Raw genomic sequence first — 20291 nt, forward strand, 5'->3', positions numbered from 1 at the left:
ATGCACAGACTTTTAGAGATGATAATAGTGATCGTTTAGCAAAAAAAAAAAAAATGTGTAATTAGTGCAAAAATAAAAAAAACCTTAGAGATTTCAAAAAAATGAAGTTTTTTTCAATTTTTTGAATTTTTTAAAAAAGTAGGCAATATTTTAAAATTTTGAAAATAAATTATTGATTAAGAAATAAGTATGCATGCTATGGTTTCAAAGAAATATAAAATTTACTTAAATTTAAAAAAAATGTTTGAAAGGTACTGTGACCCCATAACAGAACTTTGTGGACTGAACCAACCTGCCACAGTCCTGGGGTCCCCATATCACAAGAACAACTTCTGATACAATTTTAATGATAAATATTATCCAACATTTGTAACAAACAAATGTTGTTTTGTGATTAGAAGCAAAAACCAAAGTTTAAAGATCAATATAATCAAAATTGACAAACATCTATTGTTACATTTTTTTTTCAAGAATCAGCACAATTTGTGTTTTTAGCAACTTCACTAGTGCTACCTATTGTTTTTTAAGTTGTTCTAAAAGTTTTTGTGGGTTTTCTAAAAGTGAACCAACATACCCTAGGTTCTTGATCTAAAAAAAGTTATCCTGAATTTTTTCTTTACAACAAAAAATAAACTGCTAATACTTAAGAACTTCAAGAACTGGAGACGAATTCAATTTATTGCTTCATTCTTCACGAAAACCATTAAAAAAAATAAAGTTGCTTAATTATGAAAGTTAATCGATCAAAAATAGCTCTGCCAAAATAAGTTTCTGAAATTTGTTCACAATAATTGTACCATATGATTTCATCATAGGAGTTATAGACCTATAAGCGCTATTTTTTGTTCGTGAATTTAAAAAAAAAATTAATTAAAATCATCAAGGCTGGTCTAATGATCCCTAATTCTCCCTATTATATCCTGGGATGTAGACTGATCTGGTGGTCCTGAATTTCAGTATATTTTCATTGTTATATCATACAAAAAAAAAAAAAAAACACTTTCACAATAAAATAAAGGAACAAAGTAAGGCTTGTCAGATGTCATTTAGTATGTTAATATTAGCGCCATTAAACGAAAAAAGAGAGCTTTGGTGCCATACGTGATCATACATTTAATTAATTAAATGCAATTATTTAAACCAGAAATGAACAAAAATTTTGTTGCTTAAAAATATATGATTCCTGAAGCAAAAAATATTGCCTTTTTTAATTGGATTTACAGAAAATTTAACTTACCTTTAAAAATGCAATTTAAAGAGTTTTGGCTTAAAACATCTTCTCCCTAATGTGTCCCCCCCCCCCCTTAAAAATTTTTCAGAAATTTCAATTTACCGAAGATGGTCCGGTATTGATCACTTCAGAGTTTTAACTATTAAAGTAAAATTGCTAGTAAAATTTGGATTAAAACCCATCAGTTCTAATAACAAATTCAAGACTGAAGAAATCAACATATCACTTATTCTATTCCAACAGAAGGCCACCTTCAATCTGCTTCCCCCCCCCCCCTTAAGAGCTTGGGTGCACCGCTGCTAAATATCTCACAGACCTCCTCTCACCCCATGCAATATCAAGAACCTCCCCCCCCCCCCCAAAAAAAATAAATACCTCTGAAAAAACCCTCTTAAAACCTTCAATGGCACAGATTGTGACATGACCCCCCTTCCCCCCCCCAGGTGGCAGGGCATATTTTAAGGGAATTCGACTGTGTGGGTAACTCCAACTTCCTCGGAAGGGGGAGGGGGACTGTAAATGTGCAGTTTATGTTAGTTGAATAATCGTCGTCGTTTTGTTCAATAGGAAAAGAGTGTAAAGAACATAAATGCTGTGACTTAGTGTTTAAAATAGTTCAAACAGTCTCTGAGTTTTGAATTTTTTAAATTTCATTCATTATTATAGAACTATTCATTTTCATTTTAATACAACCAAATTCAAATAACATTGTCTTTTTCAAAGAAAGATTTCATATAAACCTTTCTTTGTAAAGTTCAACTACTGGTTTTCCTTCTTTTCGGTTTTTAATTTGCAGAAATTTTATGACGGATGGCCGCGGGTTGAAATAGGCCGTCCCACAGCCATTTAGAGCAATATTCAATCTTTTGTTTATTGTTTCAATTGTCATTCCAGCACGATGGTCAAATTTGACTATATTATGACAGGAAACTACCTGCTCCACCTGCATCGAATGGGGAGTTGCCACGATAAGTGTTTTAAGCAACTTTTTGAGTGGCCCTTTGGATATGACGAACATTTTCTTTAGTCTTGTGGAAGTGCAGGAACCAATGTCCGAAGAGTTGTCTGGGAGAGTTGAAATTTGATCAATGAGCGGCCAGCTTTCACGTACCGAATCCACAAATTCAGAAATTTCATTCGTTAACAATTTGGAAGGTAAATTTTCTCCGACGGAGATTATTTCTGCCACTGATCCTGCAACGCATAAGGCTTTGGCAGTTTCTAAAGTTTTGGCCTGTTTGTCAAAAACTCTATCTTTTAAGAAGATTCATTGATGATAGGACAATTTCTTGTCTTATTGATTCAAAATGTCTTGAAAATGTTGCGACATTAGAATTGACTTTCTCCCGACGTTCACTGGTGTGGTATGTAAGTGGGCAATTTCATTTGACTGTGTGGGCAATTGCCCAAAAATACCCCATTAAAATATGCCCTGCCAGGTGGGCACCCCTCACGTATATGATTGAAGAAATAGGCATAACAGTTGATTCTATCATTGAAACTATTGAACAATGAGGTAGTATCGTAGTTGTTTAGAGTCTATAAACAATAATTCAAACAATACTCAAGCGTGACAAATATGTAGAGTCCTGACATGTTCAGAAACGTGCAGTTCTTTAACCAGTAATGTTGTTTGCGGACTTGTAAATATTCATGTTGACTGGTCTGAAGAACTAGTCGGATTTTTTACTGATTTCTAACACTGCAGTATCTGTCGCAAGGTTCAATATTTCTATTTTATGCAAAGTAATTGTTTATGAGCTGTTACCCATTTGGTTTACAAGAATTAATATCTTTAGGGGATTCTGGATGACTTTCTTGAAACTCAAGATATCCTGGAGCTGGCAGACGGGCTCAACTTCGCTTCCGACGCTTTTCCCGAAGAAGCCTGGGGAAAAAAGTGTAATTGAATTTTCATGTCTCACTGTACCCACTCTTCCCCTATTCGTTGAAATGTAATCTCCATTTTGAAATATTTCAGAAGCAGGAATGTGTAAACGATCTAGAGACGTACCGAGTACTCGGTAACTACTTGGTACTTGGCCAAATTTTGATCAGATACTCGGCCAATACCGAGTAGTTGCAAAAAATTGAATATTTTCCAAGACAGATATTAAAATTTATAAAAAAGCGCAATCACATATAATATCCTGCAATCATTTACAAGTCAAATTTAAATTTTGAGAATAATGAAGTTTGTAATGCTTAAATGGAATAAATCTTTATTTTAATGTCCCCAAAGTTAATAAAACTTATTTATTAAAAATTGTGCGAAAAAGTAAGTATAGAAAATATGGAATTTTTATATTAAAAATGGATTTTTGCTACAAACAAAAATTAGTTATAAGAAATATAAAAATACCTTTGCTTAAAAAAAAAAAAAAAAAAAAAAGGAAATAAAACAACGTTAAAAGCACAGTGCAGACACATGTTTTGGCATTACAAGTAATTCCTTTTTCAATGCACAAAATGTGAGCTCATTTGAAGGCATCCGACAAAAGTCGGATTCTTTTGTCGAATGTCTTTACATTCTTTAGCTCACATTTTATGTACTGAAAAAGTCGTTCCTTGTAACGCAGAAACATGTGTCTGCAGCGTTCTTGCACATTTGTTTTATTTACTTTTAAAAATTATTTATGTTTGGCGGACAAGAACTATAATAGATTGGTATAATTTGTTTTAATTCCAACTTGATTAATCATGCCTTTTATATTTTTAATTTTAGAAATAACTTTTTTGTAAAAGTTTTGTCAAAAAAAAAAAAAGAAAAAAAAACATATATATATTTATACATAAACAAAATTTTTCAAATAATGCGTAATTAAATTTCAGCAGGAATTTAGTTTTAAAGACTATTATATGGACATGGAGGTCTATACAACAATTCCAATTAGTTCAAAATTCATCACATGTGTGTCGGTGGTTCTTCTTAAAACATAATTGGAACTTGGTAACTCGGCCGAGTAGTAAAAGGCTGAGTACTCGGTAACTCAGTACTCGGCTACTCGGCCAAAGTGCTATTCGGTACGTCTCTAAAACGATCTGTGCGAAACGATGTGTGTATTAGTTCCTTACAGTGTTTTTTGTTAGTTTATGTTACAGTTGAGAGTAGTGATGCGACACATTGATGTTGATGTTTTGGAAACATAGTTTTTTTTTTGTTGAAACATTGATGTTTTAATTTTGAACATCTATTTTTTTGAGCAATCACGATTGCTTATTATTCTCATTTGACTGTTTTAATATTCCTATGATTTTATTTTCCCAGTAATACTCTGCCAGCACCTCCATTTACCGGCCTCACGATGCTGATCCTCTAGCGAAAACCATCTACAGGTTGCATCCATATCTAACATACACACACTCATGCCTGCACACAGACACAAACACCCACGCATGCAAACACACACACACACACACACACTCATGCCTCGACACAAACACACACGCCTACATGCACACACACACTCGTGATTGCAAATTTGAATTCAAAATGCCATAATTCAAATTAATTTATCTTTTTTTAATTTATGATTATGTTTTCTTCTAATATGTATAAAATTTTCTCTGTGATTATGCAGTAGTTTGTATTTTTTATTTTATTTAATTTTTTATTGATTTATTTTATTTATTTATTATTTTTTTTAAAGCATTGATGTTTTTCCATCAATGTCCCACCATTAGTTGAGAGTGTATACGAACAAGGGCCTTTTGGTCAAAAATTTGCAAGAAAGTCTTGTACCTAAGGACTGACTGAATGCTTATTATTTCATGAACAAGTAAAAATTGCTTCTGCATTTGAACAAAGCCATTGCCTGTTTGGTGATGTTTTGACAGTGGAAATTTTAAGCCTAACCCCAGTGGATTAACCCTAAACTCCAGTAGATGGTGTTTATAGTTGACCACTTTTTCGTTTCCTCAATCTCCTAAAATGAGTCTTGCCAGTAAAACAGTTCAGGTACCAGATTCAGTTCAGCCTCCTCAAAATGAAGCATTTCCCTGCATGTCAAACATTATCAAAAAATATTATCAAATGTTAATGCCGCGAAGCTAGTTTCATTGTTGATGACATCAGGAGCATTACTCGATTATTGCCGATTATGTGTATGAGGATTACTAAATAACTGAATGAAATCATTTGAGATTTCTAACAATATGCTCAGTTATGCAAGAATGATCCCTAGCGCATTTCATTTTGCCATAAAAAGGGTTGCAAAGTAAGAAAAGAGTTACTCGAAACATTTTCTTAGCATTTTTTTGCTACATTCTTAGCATTTTTTTACTAGGGTGCTCTGCCCCTACTTGCTAATGCTCACCAACCCCCGAAGATTGCTTTGCAATCCTATTTGATTTGCAAAGATTTAAATTGTGAATTAGAAAGAAACAGATTAAAAACTCATTATGAGCTAGCTCTCTTTGGAACAAAAAGCACCCCTTCCCAAGGGTGCCCATATAGGGGGGCAAGGGGGAGCTCAAGCCTCCCTTTAGAAATGAGAACTTCCTTTCCAGGGTTCGTACGCCCTTGAAAAACCTTGAAAAGTGCTTGAAAAAAAAAGTTCATTTTCAAGTGCTTGAAAACCTTGAAAAAGTTTCTTAGTGCTTAAATTCTCCCAAAAATCAACGAACTGTGCTTAGAAGTTTTAAAAAAGTATTTCACCAATGCAATTTTCTGAACATGTGTTCATTATGCAACATCGCGAAAAATTGCTTCCGTGTTTGGGATTTCAATCCTTTTGCATCTTGTAAATATTTTGATGTTTTTTACAACCGAAAGATATTTTGACATATGGTACCTTAGATTAGTTTATTTTTTGTTTAATTTCATTAATTAACAAAGAAATTAATTTGGAAACCATGACAACATTGACCTTACTCGGGTTTCGCGGAAAATTGCTCTTGTGTTTGAAATTTCAATCTTTTTGCATCCTGCAAATATTTAAATATTTTGGCTAATCAAATGTTAGTTTCGCATATGCTACCTTAGATTAGTATATTTTTTGTTTAATTTTAATAAAAAACAAATAAATTTATTTCATGGGAAACATGCCACGTCGAACGAACTCAGACTTTGCGAAAAATTGCTTCTCGTGTTTGAAATTTCAATCTTTTTGCATCTTGCAAATATTTAAATATATTCACTAATCGGATGTTATTTTCATATTTTCATATTAGCATATTTTATGTTTAATTTCAGTAAAATATAAGTTTATTTTATGGGAAACATGACAACATTAAACTTAATTCGCGAAAATTTGCTTCCCTTGTTTGAGATTTCAATCCTTTTGCATTTTGTAAATATTTTTATATTTTTGGCAATTAGTAGTTATTTTGACACTGCTACATCAGATTAGCTTATTTTATTTTTTATTTTAATAACTAAAGAGTTAAAGAATTTATTACCTTGGTCTTGTTTAATTATTTGCTAATTTACTTTTGCAATTTTGAATGATTATCTTTACCTAATTTTTGGTCATAGCAGATTTTTTTAAAAAAAATTTAAATTTCAGCAGTTGAGCACCTAACAAATTAACTTAAAGTTTGTAATTTAAATATAAAGTTGATTTATATAATTTTATTTATAAGTACATCATTTTTTTATGTCTGCTAAAATAAATAAGGTGTATAACAGGGGTGGTTGTGTTATGATTATTCACTTGAAATCCAGTAGTGTTCGTTTTTATGCTTTTACCTCCCTATATCTCCAATTTTCCCCCTTTTCCTCAAATGTTCAAAATTACTACTTTATTAAGGTTGTGGGTACTTGGAGCTTACCGAAAGAGGCTTTAATCAGCAAAGGGGTAGATAGCTGAAGGAGGGTCATTCATCTTCATTTGGATCTAATAAATTGACCAGTACAAGCCTAGCTAGGCCTAGTGCCTGTTGCTGGTTATCAACAGGCACTGGGCATGGTATTTCTATGCAAAATATTTTGACTTAATAAACTATTTTATGAATTGTATGCATAGCAAAAGTTGTTGTTGTACATATGTATATTCAAGTAATAGGGGTCTTAGTTTTAAAAATTATTTCCCGCCCCCCCTCGCCCCATTTTGCTCTTTGAAACTTTCAGGTAATTTTTTATGAACTCACAAATCACCTGAATATTATTGCCTTTTTAAATTTAAATTCTAATTTCAACAATAACCCATTTTTTCCCAAAATAAAACTACTTTTGTCATAATATATGTCAACTTCTTGTGAATCTTTTCAATTTCGAAATATGGCTCTATAAATCTGAACTTGCACATTTATTGTCTATTGCAAGTTAATCAATGAAAGCTGAATCGGCTCAAGTTTGCATTCAGAGTATTTATCACTGCTTAAGCTGCTTTTGTTTATTTTGAAGTGTAGAGACTGGACTGTGGACTTTCATTAACTTTTCTTACTTCCTAATTTTTAAATTTACTCGAGGACAGTTGAAATGCCCTATTGTCTGAACAGCTAATAAATACATACGAATAATTGATTTGCATACTTATAAATGATTTGCAAACCTAATATTTTTAAAACTTAATAGTGAAAACTGAAATAACTTTCTGGGTAGTGTTTTTGTCCTAACCGCCCTTATATTGTAATAAACCACTGTATAGATATTGGAAATAAATGTTGAAACCTGGGGGGGGGGGGAGTGACTTCAAAACTCCTCTCTGGCAATGCCATTGAACTTGGGTATTTTAGTTTCTTCCCATAAAAGTTAAAAGCACTTATGAAAGTTTTTTTTTTAAGTATTAATTTGCTGATTCTAGAAAATATAAAAACCTCTGACTGCTGCAACCTTTGAAAAACCTCAAAATTAAACCTCTTGGTATCTGCTTCTCTTTATGACCAAACTTTTCAAACATTTTCAGAAAAAATTTCAACGCAGTAGATCTTTCATCAAAGCGTCTCTCGTTGTAGAAAAAGCAATTTTGCTTTCCTATACTTTTTTGTATTATTGCCTTATTTCTATGTGTTTGTAGTAAATGAAATCTGCATACAATATTTTTAGTACAAATTTATGATATTGCCTTGAAAACAAAATTTTTTACCTTGAAAAGTACTTGAAAAATACTTGAATTTTTTTCTGCCTAAAGGGTATGAACCCTGCTTTCCTTTAGTGCTTTTTTTCTTTGTAAAAATGTATAAAAATTTCCTTTCCAACCATTAATGAATAAGTTATTAAAAATGTCAAATTTTAATATCCCTAACCTATACTGAAATTAGTTTCCATGGGGAAAATTTTTGAGCCCCCCCCCCCTTAAATTTTGCATATGATCACCCCTCCCCCTTCCCCTGGTTTTAAAATAATTTGTACCAACTTGCAAAGCGATAAGGGCTAGGAGGCTCCTGAGCATTTCAAAACTGCAGTTGTGTACATTTGAGAAGTCGCTTTCATATTCGTGGTCTCTAGTAACATATTTTGTGCTTTAGCTGGGGGCTTGAATTGAGTTGAGCCTAATATTTTCCATTAAAATGGAAACCCTTAAAATTTGTGAATAAGAAGGAAGAAATAAATGAATCCTCAAGGCGTAACTATAGCAATGCCAAATAAAACATCAACAATTTGAATGGAGATGAGATTTTTCGAACTTGATTAGAACTGCTTGTAACTTTTTTTATTTGGAGACAGAAGCTAAGATTTTTAACCATAGATCGAGATAGATCTGGAATAAAAAAAATCAGCTCTTTCCAGTGGTGTCAAAAAAAAAAACTGTGAGACAATTCCTTTACGTTTTACTGATAGATTTTAACAAAGAAAGTAGTGTCTAAATTTCAGCTGAGCCTAAAAAAGTTCGAGCTAAAAACACATAACTTCCGCCGTATTTAAGTTAGAGCATTGAAACAAGTTGCGTAGAATGCGGAAAATTCTACCCTTTCCAACGATATATAATAATATGTGCAAGTAATTTTTACCCCTTTAATAAGCAATTTTTGGCAATTTACGCAAAATTTGAGCTGAAAAAATTAATTACAAAAAAACTAATTCAAATTTTAAAAACAAAACCCCAAGCACAAACCACCGGCACTCGAAGTAATTTTGTACAAAATTTCAAGGCTGTAGGTGCTATGGGGTCTATTGAACGCAGGCCTGCCACAGACTTCTTTTCAAAATTTTCTTTGACTTTACTTTTTTTTAATACAAAGAGAAAATGTTTGCATTGAAAGGGAAAAACAACATTTGTGCAACATAATTGCAGACATAAGTCAACATCCATTAACCTGGAATTTTTCTAAAATCAAGTTGGAAAACCTGGTCGGGGGGAAAATGTCAGGGAATTTCATTCTTGAACTTTTGTGGCAACCCTATTAAAGGCTTTGCGTTGATTGTTTTAAAGCATTTTCATACAAAGAATTTGAATCATGTAATTTTTAATATAATTATTGAATGTGTTTTGTTTTTGCCCTGCTGTGATTACTTAGAGAAATGGTATTTTTGATGATGAATAATTTGTGAACTAGCAAAAAGAAAAAAAAAAAACACACAATTGTATGTCTCGGTTCTTAAAGCAGTTTTGGGTGTAAAAAAACTTAATTGTATGAGATTCTGTTGAGAATTTCATCCTTATTTATAATCAGCACCAAATGTAATGTTAGAAACAGGGTTGAGTTATTTAAATCAACCCGATTTAAATCGTGATTTAAATCAAGATTTAAATCAAGATTTAAATCAATTGATTTTTATAAAAAAAAAATCAGTTGATTAAAAAAAATCATTGATTTCAATCATGATTTTTAAAAAAAATGAATTTTTAAGTTCAAAAGGGGGGGGGGGGGGTGAACTTAATGTGTATAAAGTTCAGAGTATTTTTAATAGAAAAACCAATAAAAAAGCAAATATTAATTGTAAACAACCTTACCAAAAGAAAATTGAACGGTTCATATAGTTATTAAATAAAGTAAATTAAAACCAAAGAAAAATAAAAAAAAATCATGATGCCACTAAAATTGAAACAGAAAAATTGCAAAGGATATATGAACTAAGATGTTTGTGCTCGGAATTAGGAGGGATTCATCTGTTAGGAGTTAAGCTATTAAAGGATTCATCTAAAAATGAGCTTGTCATACAATCCTCTTCAACATTCAGTAAGTCAGAACAGTGTTAAAAAATAAGATATGTATATTAATAGGACAAGAATTCAAGGGAAAAAAGGATTAAATAAAAAATAATAAAAAGCATTATTTGAAGGAAATAATTCAATGTTCTATGTTATTTTAAATTCTTTATTTCTAGAGTTAAAAAAAGTCTATATTATTTTAAAATTCATTTTATAATTTTTTAAGTAGAAAAGGCAAATATTTTAAATTTGATAGTTAAAAGATGTCTGGGGAATAAATTCATCTGGATATGGGGCTTTATATTGAAGCAAGTTTTTGTCAAACTCAGATATGCACTTGCAGTCCATGGTTGCCAGATGTGATTAACTACTCTTTTTTATATTTTTAGTTTTATGTATTTTTCAATTTATATATAAAAAACGAATCTGATTTAGACAAATTGAATAATTTAATTTGTTAGTATTATAAACATGCTTAATTAATCTTCAACTAAAAAAATCTATTTAAATAAAAAACATCCGATTTTTTTTTTATTTAAAAAAAAATCGTGATTTTTATCAACCTTGGAAATCCATGCATTGAAATATATAATACTGCATGAAATCTGTTTTCAAGCGTTCGTTTCTGTTCTTTTCTATAACAGGCATAAACTATTAAAAATTGACTTTTTCTTTAATATGCATGCAGTTACTTAAATTTGTTAACTGTTCTGTTTGTAAGAGAAATAAATAGCCACTTAATTCATCATTCATTTATGTTGTTGTGCTGATAATTACATCTATTATTTATCCTTTACACAGTGATGTGATTCCTGCCTTAATATATCACCAAAAGAAGAAAGTAAGGCCTTTTCCATGGAATGCTAACTTGAGCACAGGAACAACTTTGAAAATTCCTATCACCGCCTACATTAAGGTAAAATTACATTCATTTATTGTTTATACATGTTTGTTTAAAAAATATTATTAATATAAAGCGGTTATGCTCCAAAGTAGTAATGAAAGATACACACTGTGTGTGTGACATCTATGATTCATAATATTAGTGTTTCTTTCAAATCCAGAAAGGACAAAGAGCACTTCACTTCAACACAATTAAAAGAAAGCTTTTTTTATAATCGAAAATACAAAATATTTTGTACTCTTCCTACATCATTCTAGTGGACAAGGGAAAAGGATAGAATAACATTTCAATGCTTGCTGGTGGGAGTTTTTACCTTTTAAGAAAACAGATTGCTTTTGTGATTAAGTGTTGATAAACTTCAAAGGGGCTAGAAGGGTGCATTGAGGGATGCAAAAAAAAAAAAGGTTCAACAAAGGTTGCCTTAAAGGGGGTACATGTTACACTTTTCATAGCAGCCTCCGACGAATCTTAAAATGTGTATTAAATATTTAGAGGTAAAAAATGCATTCAAATCATATATATTGGCATTTATTTGTATTTGGAGCAAATTAAAACATACTGTAGGTAAAAATTTCTCGCCTATTCCTTTCTAACCTATGTCTGCATGATGGGAAGATAGGAGAGATTAACTCTAGTATATATTTTTAAATTACTTTTTTTTCTGCCTTTACATGTATATTTTTAGTATTTTGATATTGGTATAGTACTTTTTTAAAAATCTTTTGATAAGTTGCCTTGGCCTAAAAACTTAAATGTGGATGTTTTGCCAGATGTTAAAGTTCCTTTTTTCGTTACTGCACAACAGCACATGTAAAATATGTTAAACTACCTAATCTTCTTTTTGTTATAAAATCAAAAAATGATGTTTTCTTGAAAGCTTATAGATAATTTGAGTGGGAAGTAGAAATTTTTCATATGCCGGGAAAACTCTCTAATTGCTGTGTTGCTTCAATTATGTATGAGATAACAAGTTAATGACTGATGTATCAAACTTTAAACAATTATTTTTTATTGTGATAATACTTTTCTTTTATTTGATTCTATAACCACACATTTTGATTCTATTCCTTTAATCCCATTAAGCAGACAAATTTTGCCCACTTACTCTTTTTAAATCATCATAATGTTTTCAATGCTTTTTGTGAAAAATATTTTCCACACAGATAAATAAATAAGTAAAATAAAATAATAAATAAATAATATTAATTACTAAATAGATTTAAAAAAGTAACTAAACAAATCAATGAGTAAATATAAAAGTAAACAAAAAAGTGAATGTTTAAAAAATAAATTAATAAGTAAGTAAAACAAAATAAACTAAAAAATAGGTTGCAGAACTCAAAATTTTTGTCTGATATTATGGACTCCCTAAAACTACTTCTTGTATTGTTTGGGTTGACGCGTTTTGTTGCTAAAATATATAAAAATGCAGTAGCAGATTTTAGGGGGGAGGGGGGACCCGGGTACTCCCCAAAAGGAGAAATTAATTTAAGTATTTCACTTTTTTTTTTTAATTGACTGCTCTATATAACATGAAGAAATGTTTACAGTCATTTAAAAATAACACAAATGAGACAAATCTTATTTGAATAAAAGCATTTTTGTTTACTAAAGAAGTAATACTGAAGTCTGAGACCAGAGTGGCAATTTAACTTACTGGTTTCGAACTCAAAGGAATGTAATACAGCTATTGGTGTCTATTAATTCTTTGATGTCATCAGTAATTGACTTTAAAAAAAAAATGTGTAAAAATGTGCCTACAAAAGTCAGTTTAATCCAGGAAGCTATTTGAAAAATATATATATTTTTTCAATTTATAAAAAATGTAAAATGAAGTAAATCACGTGGTAGTTTCTTGGCAAAACCAATTGAAACAGTATGTAGTTTTTAAATTTTTAAGAACAAAAATCATCAACTGCTTTGAAATTCGCCAAGAAGTAGCTACTGAATTCTTCAATAAAACATATGTATTATAAAGCTATAATTTTCTTATTTACATAATATTTTGTGGTTAAAATATAAATTCATTTAAAAAACTCATATGATGTATGGGTTTAATTAATAACCTTGTCCTTGTGTCATAATCATTATGAAAATGTTCCTAATTAAAACCACTCATTTTCCCATATCTTGGTGAAATATATAGTGTTTAATTGACTTGAAATAATAGAAGATATTTTACCTCAACATTCAAAGTAGAAAAGTGCATAGTATTTATGTATTTAAAAGTATATTAATTTGCTTTAAAGGATGCTGAGGAAAAAAAGAAAAAAAAACATTTGAAAATCAAGTCATGAAAACTTCGCTATGAAAAATTTAAATTAGGGAGGGGGGAACTCTTTAATTTCTTGGGCTCCCTCCCAGGGTTCGTGCACTCCTCAAAACTCCTCCAATACTCCTTCAATTAGGAAATTTTTTTGAAGGACCCTTCAAACTCCTTCATTTTAGTTTTAACTCCTTCAAAACTCCTGCTTTTTTAGTTCGAGACTACATAATCTTCCTAATGACAGTAATTTAAAATACTTTGATAACTTTATTTTGTCAGTAGGGCGATTGATGAGTAAGAGTAATTTTGTATATTTATTTTTTTTTTCATGAGGATGTGATTTACAAATTGATTATAGACGTCAAAAAAAGTTGAAGGTGAAATTATTATTAGGTGACTAAGACATTTCATAAGTGAAGTAAATGTAGTTTTATGATTATTGCTTTTCCCTCCACCTCACTCTCAGCAGCAAAAGTCATTTTGTGTAATTATTATTTTAATATTTAAAAATACATAAGTAGATCTGATTGTGTTAAAAGAACAATTATTTAGTAAATTGCAGTTTTGACAATGTAAAAAAAAAGTCATCCACAAGTGATGTCATACCTTGAGGGGGAGACGGGTTTATAAAATTGTGACAAGGGGGAAGTGAGAAGGTGATAAAAAGTGAAATCAGGCAATTATTATAACAATATATGAAAAATTTGACATGTGACAAGGGGAGGAGTAAGGTGAAGTGTGACATTTTGTGACACAGGATGAAGTTGGTCAAATGTGTCGGGAAAAAAAGTGTGACATCATTTAAGGACAGCCCAAAATTACTCATTCGAAATCACATTTTACTCCTTCAAAACTCCTCTAAAACTCCTTCATTTGATTTCTGGAATTTAGTACGAACCCTGCCTCCAAAAAATATTTCTGTATCCGCCCCTGTAGAAATGAAACGTAATAGTAAATCCTATTCTTTGAAACTTACTGCTTAGAAGTCAAAAATTAATTCAAAGAGAAAAACTAAATTTACTTTGTCGTTATTTTGTTATCGAGTTAGATTATAACAATATTTTGATGTATTACTAGGAAACATTTGATAAACAGTTTAAACTTTTAGTTGGTTCTACAAATTTACTGAAACTTTTAACTTAGGGATGCACAACCGTTTTTTTTGAGTAAAGGTCTGACTTAGCAGGCATACTAGTGAAAGTGCATGCAATAAACCGACCGCCCAGTTATCCCATCCTGAGACTACAGTTTTGTCCTTGTTATGTACTCCTCAATCTGGAATAGGAAATAATCAAGCTGTGGAGGCAGATATCATCTCATTGAAGCTGAGAGGGGCCTGGCTTAGGGATGGTAGCTTACTGCTAAATACAGTAAAACCTGTTAAGTTGACCACCTGTCTAAGTTGACTGCTGTTTTTAGGCACAGAATTAGATCTTATCATATAATCAACCTCTATAGGTTGACCAGGATAATAGTGCACCGCAAGTGGTGAACTTACACAGGTTTCACTGTACCCAAGCTTTGCCTTCTATTTTAGTGTTTAACTACACCATGTCTGTGGACTCTCGCTGTTGAGCTAAATTTACTTTATCTACCAGTTTGTTGGCACTCTCAGCTTCAATGAGATGACATCTACCTCCAGCTTGGTTATTCTCTATTCCAGGCTGAGTTCATTACAAGGGCAAAACTGCTGTCTTTTGATGGGATAACTGGGCTGTCAGTGTATTGCATGTAGCTCTGCTTTAGCCCTGGCTTAGGGTAGTAACTTACTGCTAAATTAGTGAAAGGTTCCCCAAGTCCAAGAACCCAAAATAGACAAAAATTCTGTATAGGATTAATTAGCTCATTTAGGATTAATTAGCTCTGCTTTCAACCAATACTTGAAATTGAATGATGAATGTTGAATTAAATAATGAAATGAAAATTTAGGAACAGAATAACAGCCATAATGGTACGGCTATAAGAGTTCACTCAAATGCAGTAAAATTATAATACAGTGAAACCTGTGTAAGTTGACCACTTGCGGTGCAGTACTTCGGCGGTCAACTTAGACAGGTGGTCAACTTATAAAGGGCGGTAATGATTTTTTTTTTTTTTTTCATTTCTGGCGCCATGTATTTTGTTTTTTGAGTAATTTGCCCTTACTCTTTCTGTTCAACTAATTTTCATTGCTTAACATCATTGAAAGTGAAACAATAATTAAAAATACTATTCAAATAATTTTGATATTTTTTCCTTGTTTTTAACTATATTAGACATTGTAGTTTTAGGAATTCCATGTGTGCCAACTAATTTTCTCTGGCTTTCTCTATTTTCAAATAATTTTAATATTTCATACTTTTTATTAATCTCAAGCTCAACTAATTTTCTTTTTGAAGCCTTTTTATGTAAAACTTATAGCACAAAGAGCAACAAGCTCGACTCTCCCAGTTCATAAAGGCAAAATTAAAATGTATCTCTTAATCCCTAGCACCAGAAATGTGTAACTTTACTCATTAGCAGACCCAGATCTGCGTATCCGCAGTGCGAGGGGCCCGCGTCCTTAAAGTGGCTAAAGGGCCTAGAAATTGAAGGAAAATAGAAAGAAACTAGCACTTAAACTTTACAAATAGACACTGCTGGCCATTAGGGAGGGGCCCTACATATTTTGTAGCAGGGGGCCCAAAATGTATAGACCCGGGCCTGCTCTTTGTAGCACAATTCCTGTATTGCCACAACATATTGCAACTGAGAGAAAATACTTTGAATTTTTCTACTGACACCTATTTTCATTGAACAGAGTACTAAAAGCTATCTCAAATAGAACAAAAAACGAAAAACAAGTTTGGAGAATAAAGAGCAGCATAAGCTTTATGCTGCTGTTTAGCTAGTAAGATGCTAGTCTGTCATCAAAGCATTAAAAATATTCTTGGAAAGCTATCAAAAAGAAAATAATAATAATAATAATAATTAATAAATAAATAAATAGATAATAAAATAAAATGATTTTCTGAAGAAAGTTTAAGAAAATAAACCAAGTGGTCAACTTACAAAGGGTTTTTTACAATACTGCAAACCAAATTCGGCGTACATTAGTGGTCAAGATAGACAGGTGATCAAGTTACAGAGGTTTTCCTTCATTATATGAGATAGGACTAATTCTGTTCCTGACAAAAGTGGTCAACATAGACAGGTGGTCAACTTACAAGGGTGGTCAACTTTACAGGTTTTACTGTATTTATACTACATCTGTTACCATTTCGTAACACATTTTTCTACTTGGTGAGCCGAATTGTCTACGCAGTAATATTAAAGTTCATGACGTTCTTCAAAGGAAAAGCTTATATTAAAAAACACATTTATTTGAGATTATTTACACATTATTTACTTCTATCTAATTAAGCTTCTTTCAACAAAATAGGTGAAATTCTTCTCATGTCACCTTCATCGTAATAAACAAAATCTCATTCTATTTTTTCGCTGTTGCCACAAGTCAAAAGTAAATTCTTTGTTGCCTCGAGGCGGAAAGGATGATCATTACTTGGTTTCAAGGCTTATCTCCATCAACATCAGTGAAATAGTTGAGACTAAGTTAAAGCTCCTTAGTTGCTAGTTTACATATTTTGGACTCATTGTTGGTATTCTTATTCTTTCTTGATTGTAAAAAAAAATATATTTGTCTGGAAATTTCCTTTTTAGTCTAGGAGAAATGGCATTTTTCAAATGTACCTGCACAATACAATGAAACATAATGCATCAAATATGCTGTATGTTAAACTTTATGCAATGTTAAACATTGTACAGGGTTAGCATAAAAGAAGATCCCAGTTTTAAAAATTCATATTTTATAAACTATTGCACCTAGGGCTGTAAATGATACATAAAAATAAAGATAAACTGAATTTTTTTTTTGGGCTGATAAATGGGGTATGGCTATTAATGTTGGGAAATGTCAAGTGTTACATTTAGGGCATGAAAATAAGTGTACAAGTTATTGTTTGTAAGGTTCAGCCATTAGTCCGGCAGAAAAAGTTACTGATCTGGGAGTCTTAATAAGTCAGGATTTAAAGTTTAGCCAACAGTGCAGCATTGCTAGTAACAAAGCCAATAAGATGCTTGAGTTTATCAACAGATGTATTTCAAACAAATCTAAAGAAGTTCTTCTGCCCTTATATAGAAGTTTGGTAAGACCTCATTTGGAGTATGCTGTTCAGTTTTGGTCTCCTTATCTTAAGAAAGACATTAATGTATTGGAAAGGGTTCAAAGGCGGGCTACAAGGCTAATAAATGGACTTTCTCATTTAGACTACGATTCCAGGCTTAGAAGGCTAAAAATGTACGATCGTGAGCAAAAGAAGAGACCGAGGGGACATATGATTCAGTTGTTTAAATTTATTAAAATGAAAGATGTTACGGGGCTGAAGTTTAGCACTGAAAACAGGACGAGGGGTCATTGTTTTAAGCTGTTTAAATCTCAGGCTAACATGGATATTAGGAAAAATCATTATTTTAGCAAGGTAGTGGAACCTCGGAACAGCTTACCGGAAGAGGTGGTAATGAGCAAGGGAGTAGATAGTTTTAAGAGGGCCATTGATCTTCGCTGGGCTTTGTGAATTGACTAGGACCAGCCTAGCTAGGCCCAGAGCCTGTTGCTGGTCGTTGCTTTTGTATTTGTATTCGTAAATACTTAAGCATGCACATTCCGCACTAGCGCAGCCAGAAATTCGTTCAGGAAAGAGTTTTTTTTTGGGTCACAACAGTCCTTACATGCGTATTAACTTCTGTATTAAGATTGGCAACCAAGACCTCTGGTGGAAATGTTTTTACTCCCAACCCCTCTGCCTCCACCCACTTTGCTGGGTCACTGAACTTTATTCTTTTTTGCAGCAGGACTAAAGTTACTTTTATCTCTATTTTATTTTCACTTACTAATAGGAAAACTTAGCATTATTGGAATTAAAATGATTGAAATGCGTCTTTTCAGAAATTCGGAAAGTACCCGTGAAATGGAGCTGTCAGAAGAGAGTGGTATTGAGGGCAAGCTCAGCATTATTGATGACTTTATTGATCAGGTCACAAAAGTAAGCATTTTAAATATATAATTTTTAGCGTTAATGTCGTGCAATATAACTGTATTATATCTCTACAATTTCAACCATTTGCATTCTGCTGAAAGGATAAGGTCTATCAGTAAGCTGCCGCTTTTGATTCACAATTAACTGACATAAAACTCCTTGATTTGTTAACAGTAGAAAGACGGTGTTTTGCGTATACCTAGAAAGGCTAGCAGCGGTAACTTTGACCGCCATACTTAAAAGATTGGAAATTTCCTCCTTTCGGGATTTTTAACCATGGAAAAGATTTGTTTCAACATGTCAGAGTTTAATTTAACAATTTAATTGTAATATAGTCTGCAAATAAGTCTCAGATAGCTTTTTTTTTAATTTTGTGTTCGATCAAGTGAAATACACATGCTTTACACAATTGGCATTGAGAAAGAGCAAATTTGCACAAAAAAGAGGAAATTTTCTTAACATGTAATAACTAACAAGATACTTATTTATATGTAGCAAAATTGATCAGTGGAAGAAATTTCAAAATCATTAGAGGAAATTGGAGAAATATGAGTTCTGTTTATGGAATTTTCCACTTTTTTTCTGGTGTCGGACCCATTTCCCCTTTTCTTTCACTGCTTTTTATATTCTGAGCATCAGTTTTTATTAGTAAGGTTTCTTCTGATTCTAACTCAGAAGAACAATCCTTTTCTGCAAATCTAGGCTCCGAAAGTATTCGTAATAATCTCATGAAAGTAAATTATTCTCATCGCTAGGATTATATTTCTGTTCAGATAAGTCAGACTGTTCATTCGAACCATAATCTGTTTTAGATAAATCTGCAACAGTTTCAGGAATAATGTTCCTGTAAGTTTTGCTAGCCAACGGTTCTTCTCGACATCATAAAGATTAATTATGTGACTGAGCACTTCATTATCATCGGAGAAAATAAACGTCAATGCTTCAAGTGTTCACATGTTTTGTTGCACAAAAGAATTCCAGCAAACATTTTTGGAATTTACCTGTTTATATTTACATGTTTTTAGACCCAAAGTAATTTCACGTGTCCAGTCACATGCTTTTCAAATTTACCTTTCTCAACTTTGCTCCCTGTGCAGATAGAAGAAAACTGAAACCATGAAACCAGCAGGTGTTTCACATTTTCCTAACAGTTAAAAGAATTAAACCTGACCAGCAGGTACTACTCAAGCTCAAAAGAACATTACTCACCCTGACAACTAACAATAGTCCATAGTACACACAACTGATAAGCGAAAAAAGAAGAAAACGGATGCATAAAGAAAAGTTCACTTAGTGGTCAAAATGACCGTAGTCAGTTTTTTTAGGTAGAAACATTTATAGCTACTATAATAATAAACCTAAAGAAAAAAATACTGCTGTAAGATCTTTATAGATAGTTAGGAAAAGTCAATGGAGCAAAAAGAGTTTGAAAATTAAATGCAGCAAATATGAGCATTTGAAAATCGTTTGCAGTCAAAATGATCGCTTCCGTCTTTCTAGTGTTAACCCGTCTGACATGATTCTTTTTTTACTAGAGCAGACCATTTAATGGAGTTTTTCTAATTGTATTAACTATGAATTGTTTTGATGCAAAGTATTATTCTAAATTAACTTAGTGTAAATTTTAATTAGATTGGAATTTTAGATTGACCTCTATTGACCGATTTCTGAATTTTAAAATTATCTGGAGAAAAAAAGGCATGAATGCTGGACTTCTAAACACCTGCCATTTAAACTATGCTATTTTGCATTCATTTCATTTTATTTTTGAACTTTTTAGCTTGAATAAAGCTAATGTGTT

At 31.8% G+C, this 20291-nt stretch overlaps 1 long non-coding RNA gene across 1 annotated transcript; it reads left to right on the forward strand.

Annotated features, from left to right (window-relative positions):
- Positions 1 to 3030: 3030 nt before the first annotated feature.
- LOC129232759 (uncharacterized) lies at positions 3031 to 18479 on the forward strand. The gene is made up of 3 exons (XR_008581388.1): positions 3031 to 3133; positions 11068 to 11182; positions 18400 to 18479. It is a non-coding gene; the product is annotated as an uncharacterized LOC129232759 (long non-coding RNA).
- The last annotated feature ends 1812 nt before the right edge of the window (positions 18480 to 20291 follow it).

The sequence above is a fragment of the Uloborus diversus genome, unplaced genomic scaffold (assembly GCF_026930045.1).
Source record: "Uloborus diversus isolate 005 unplaced genomic scaffold, Udiv.v.3.1 scaffold_137, whole genome shotgun sequence".
In the NCBI taxonomy this organism is placed as follows: domain Eukaryota; kingdom Metazoa; phylum Arthropoda; class Arachnida; order Araneae; family Uloboridae; genus Uloborus; species Uloborus diversus.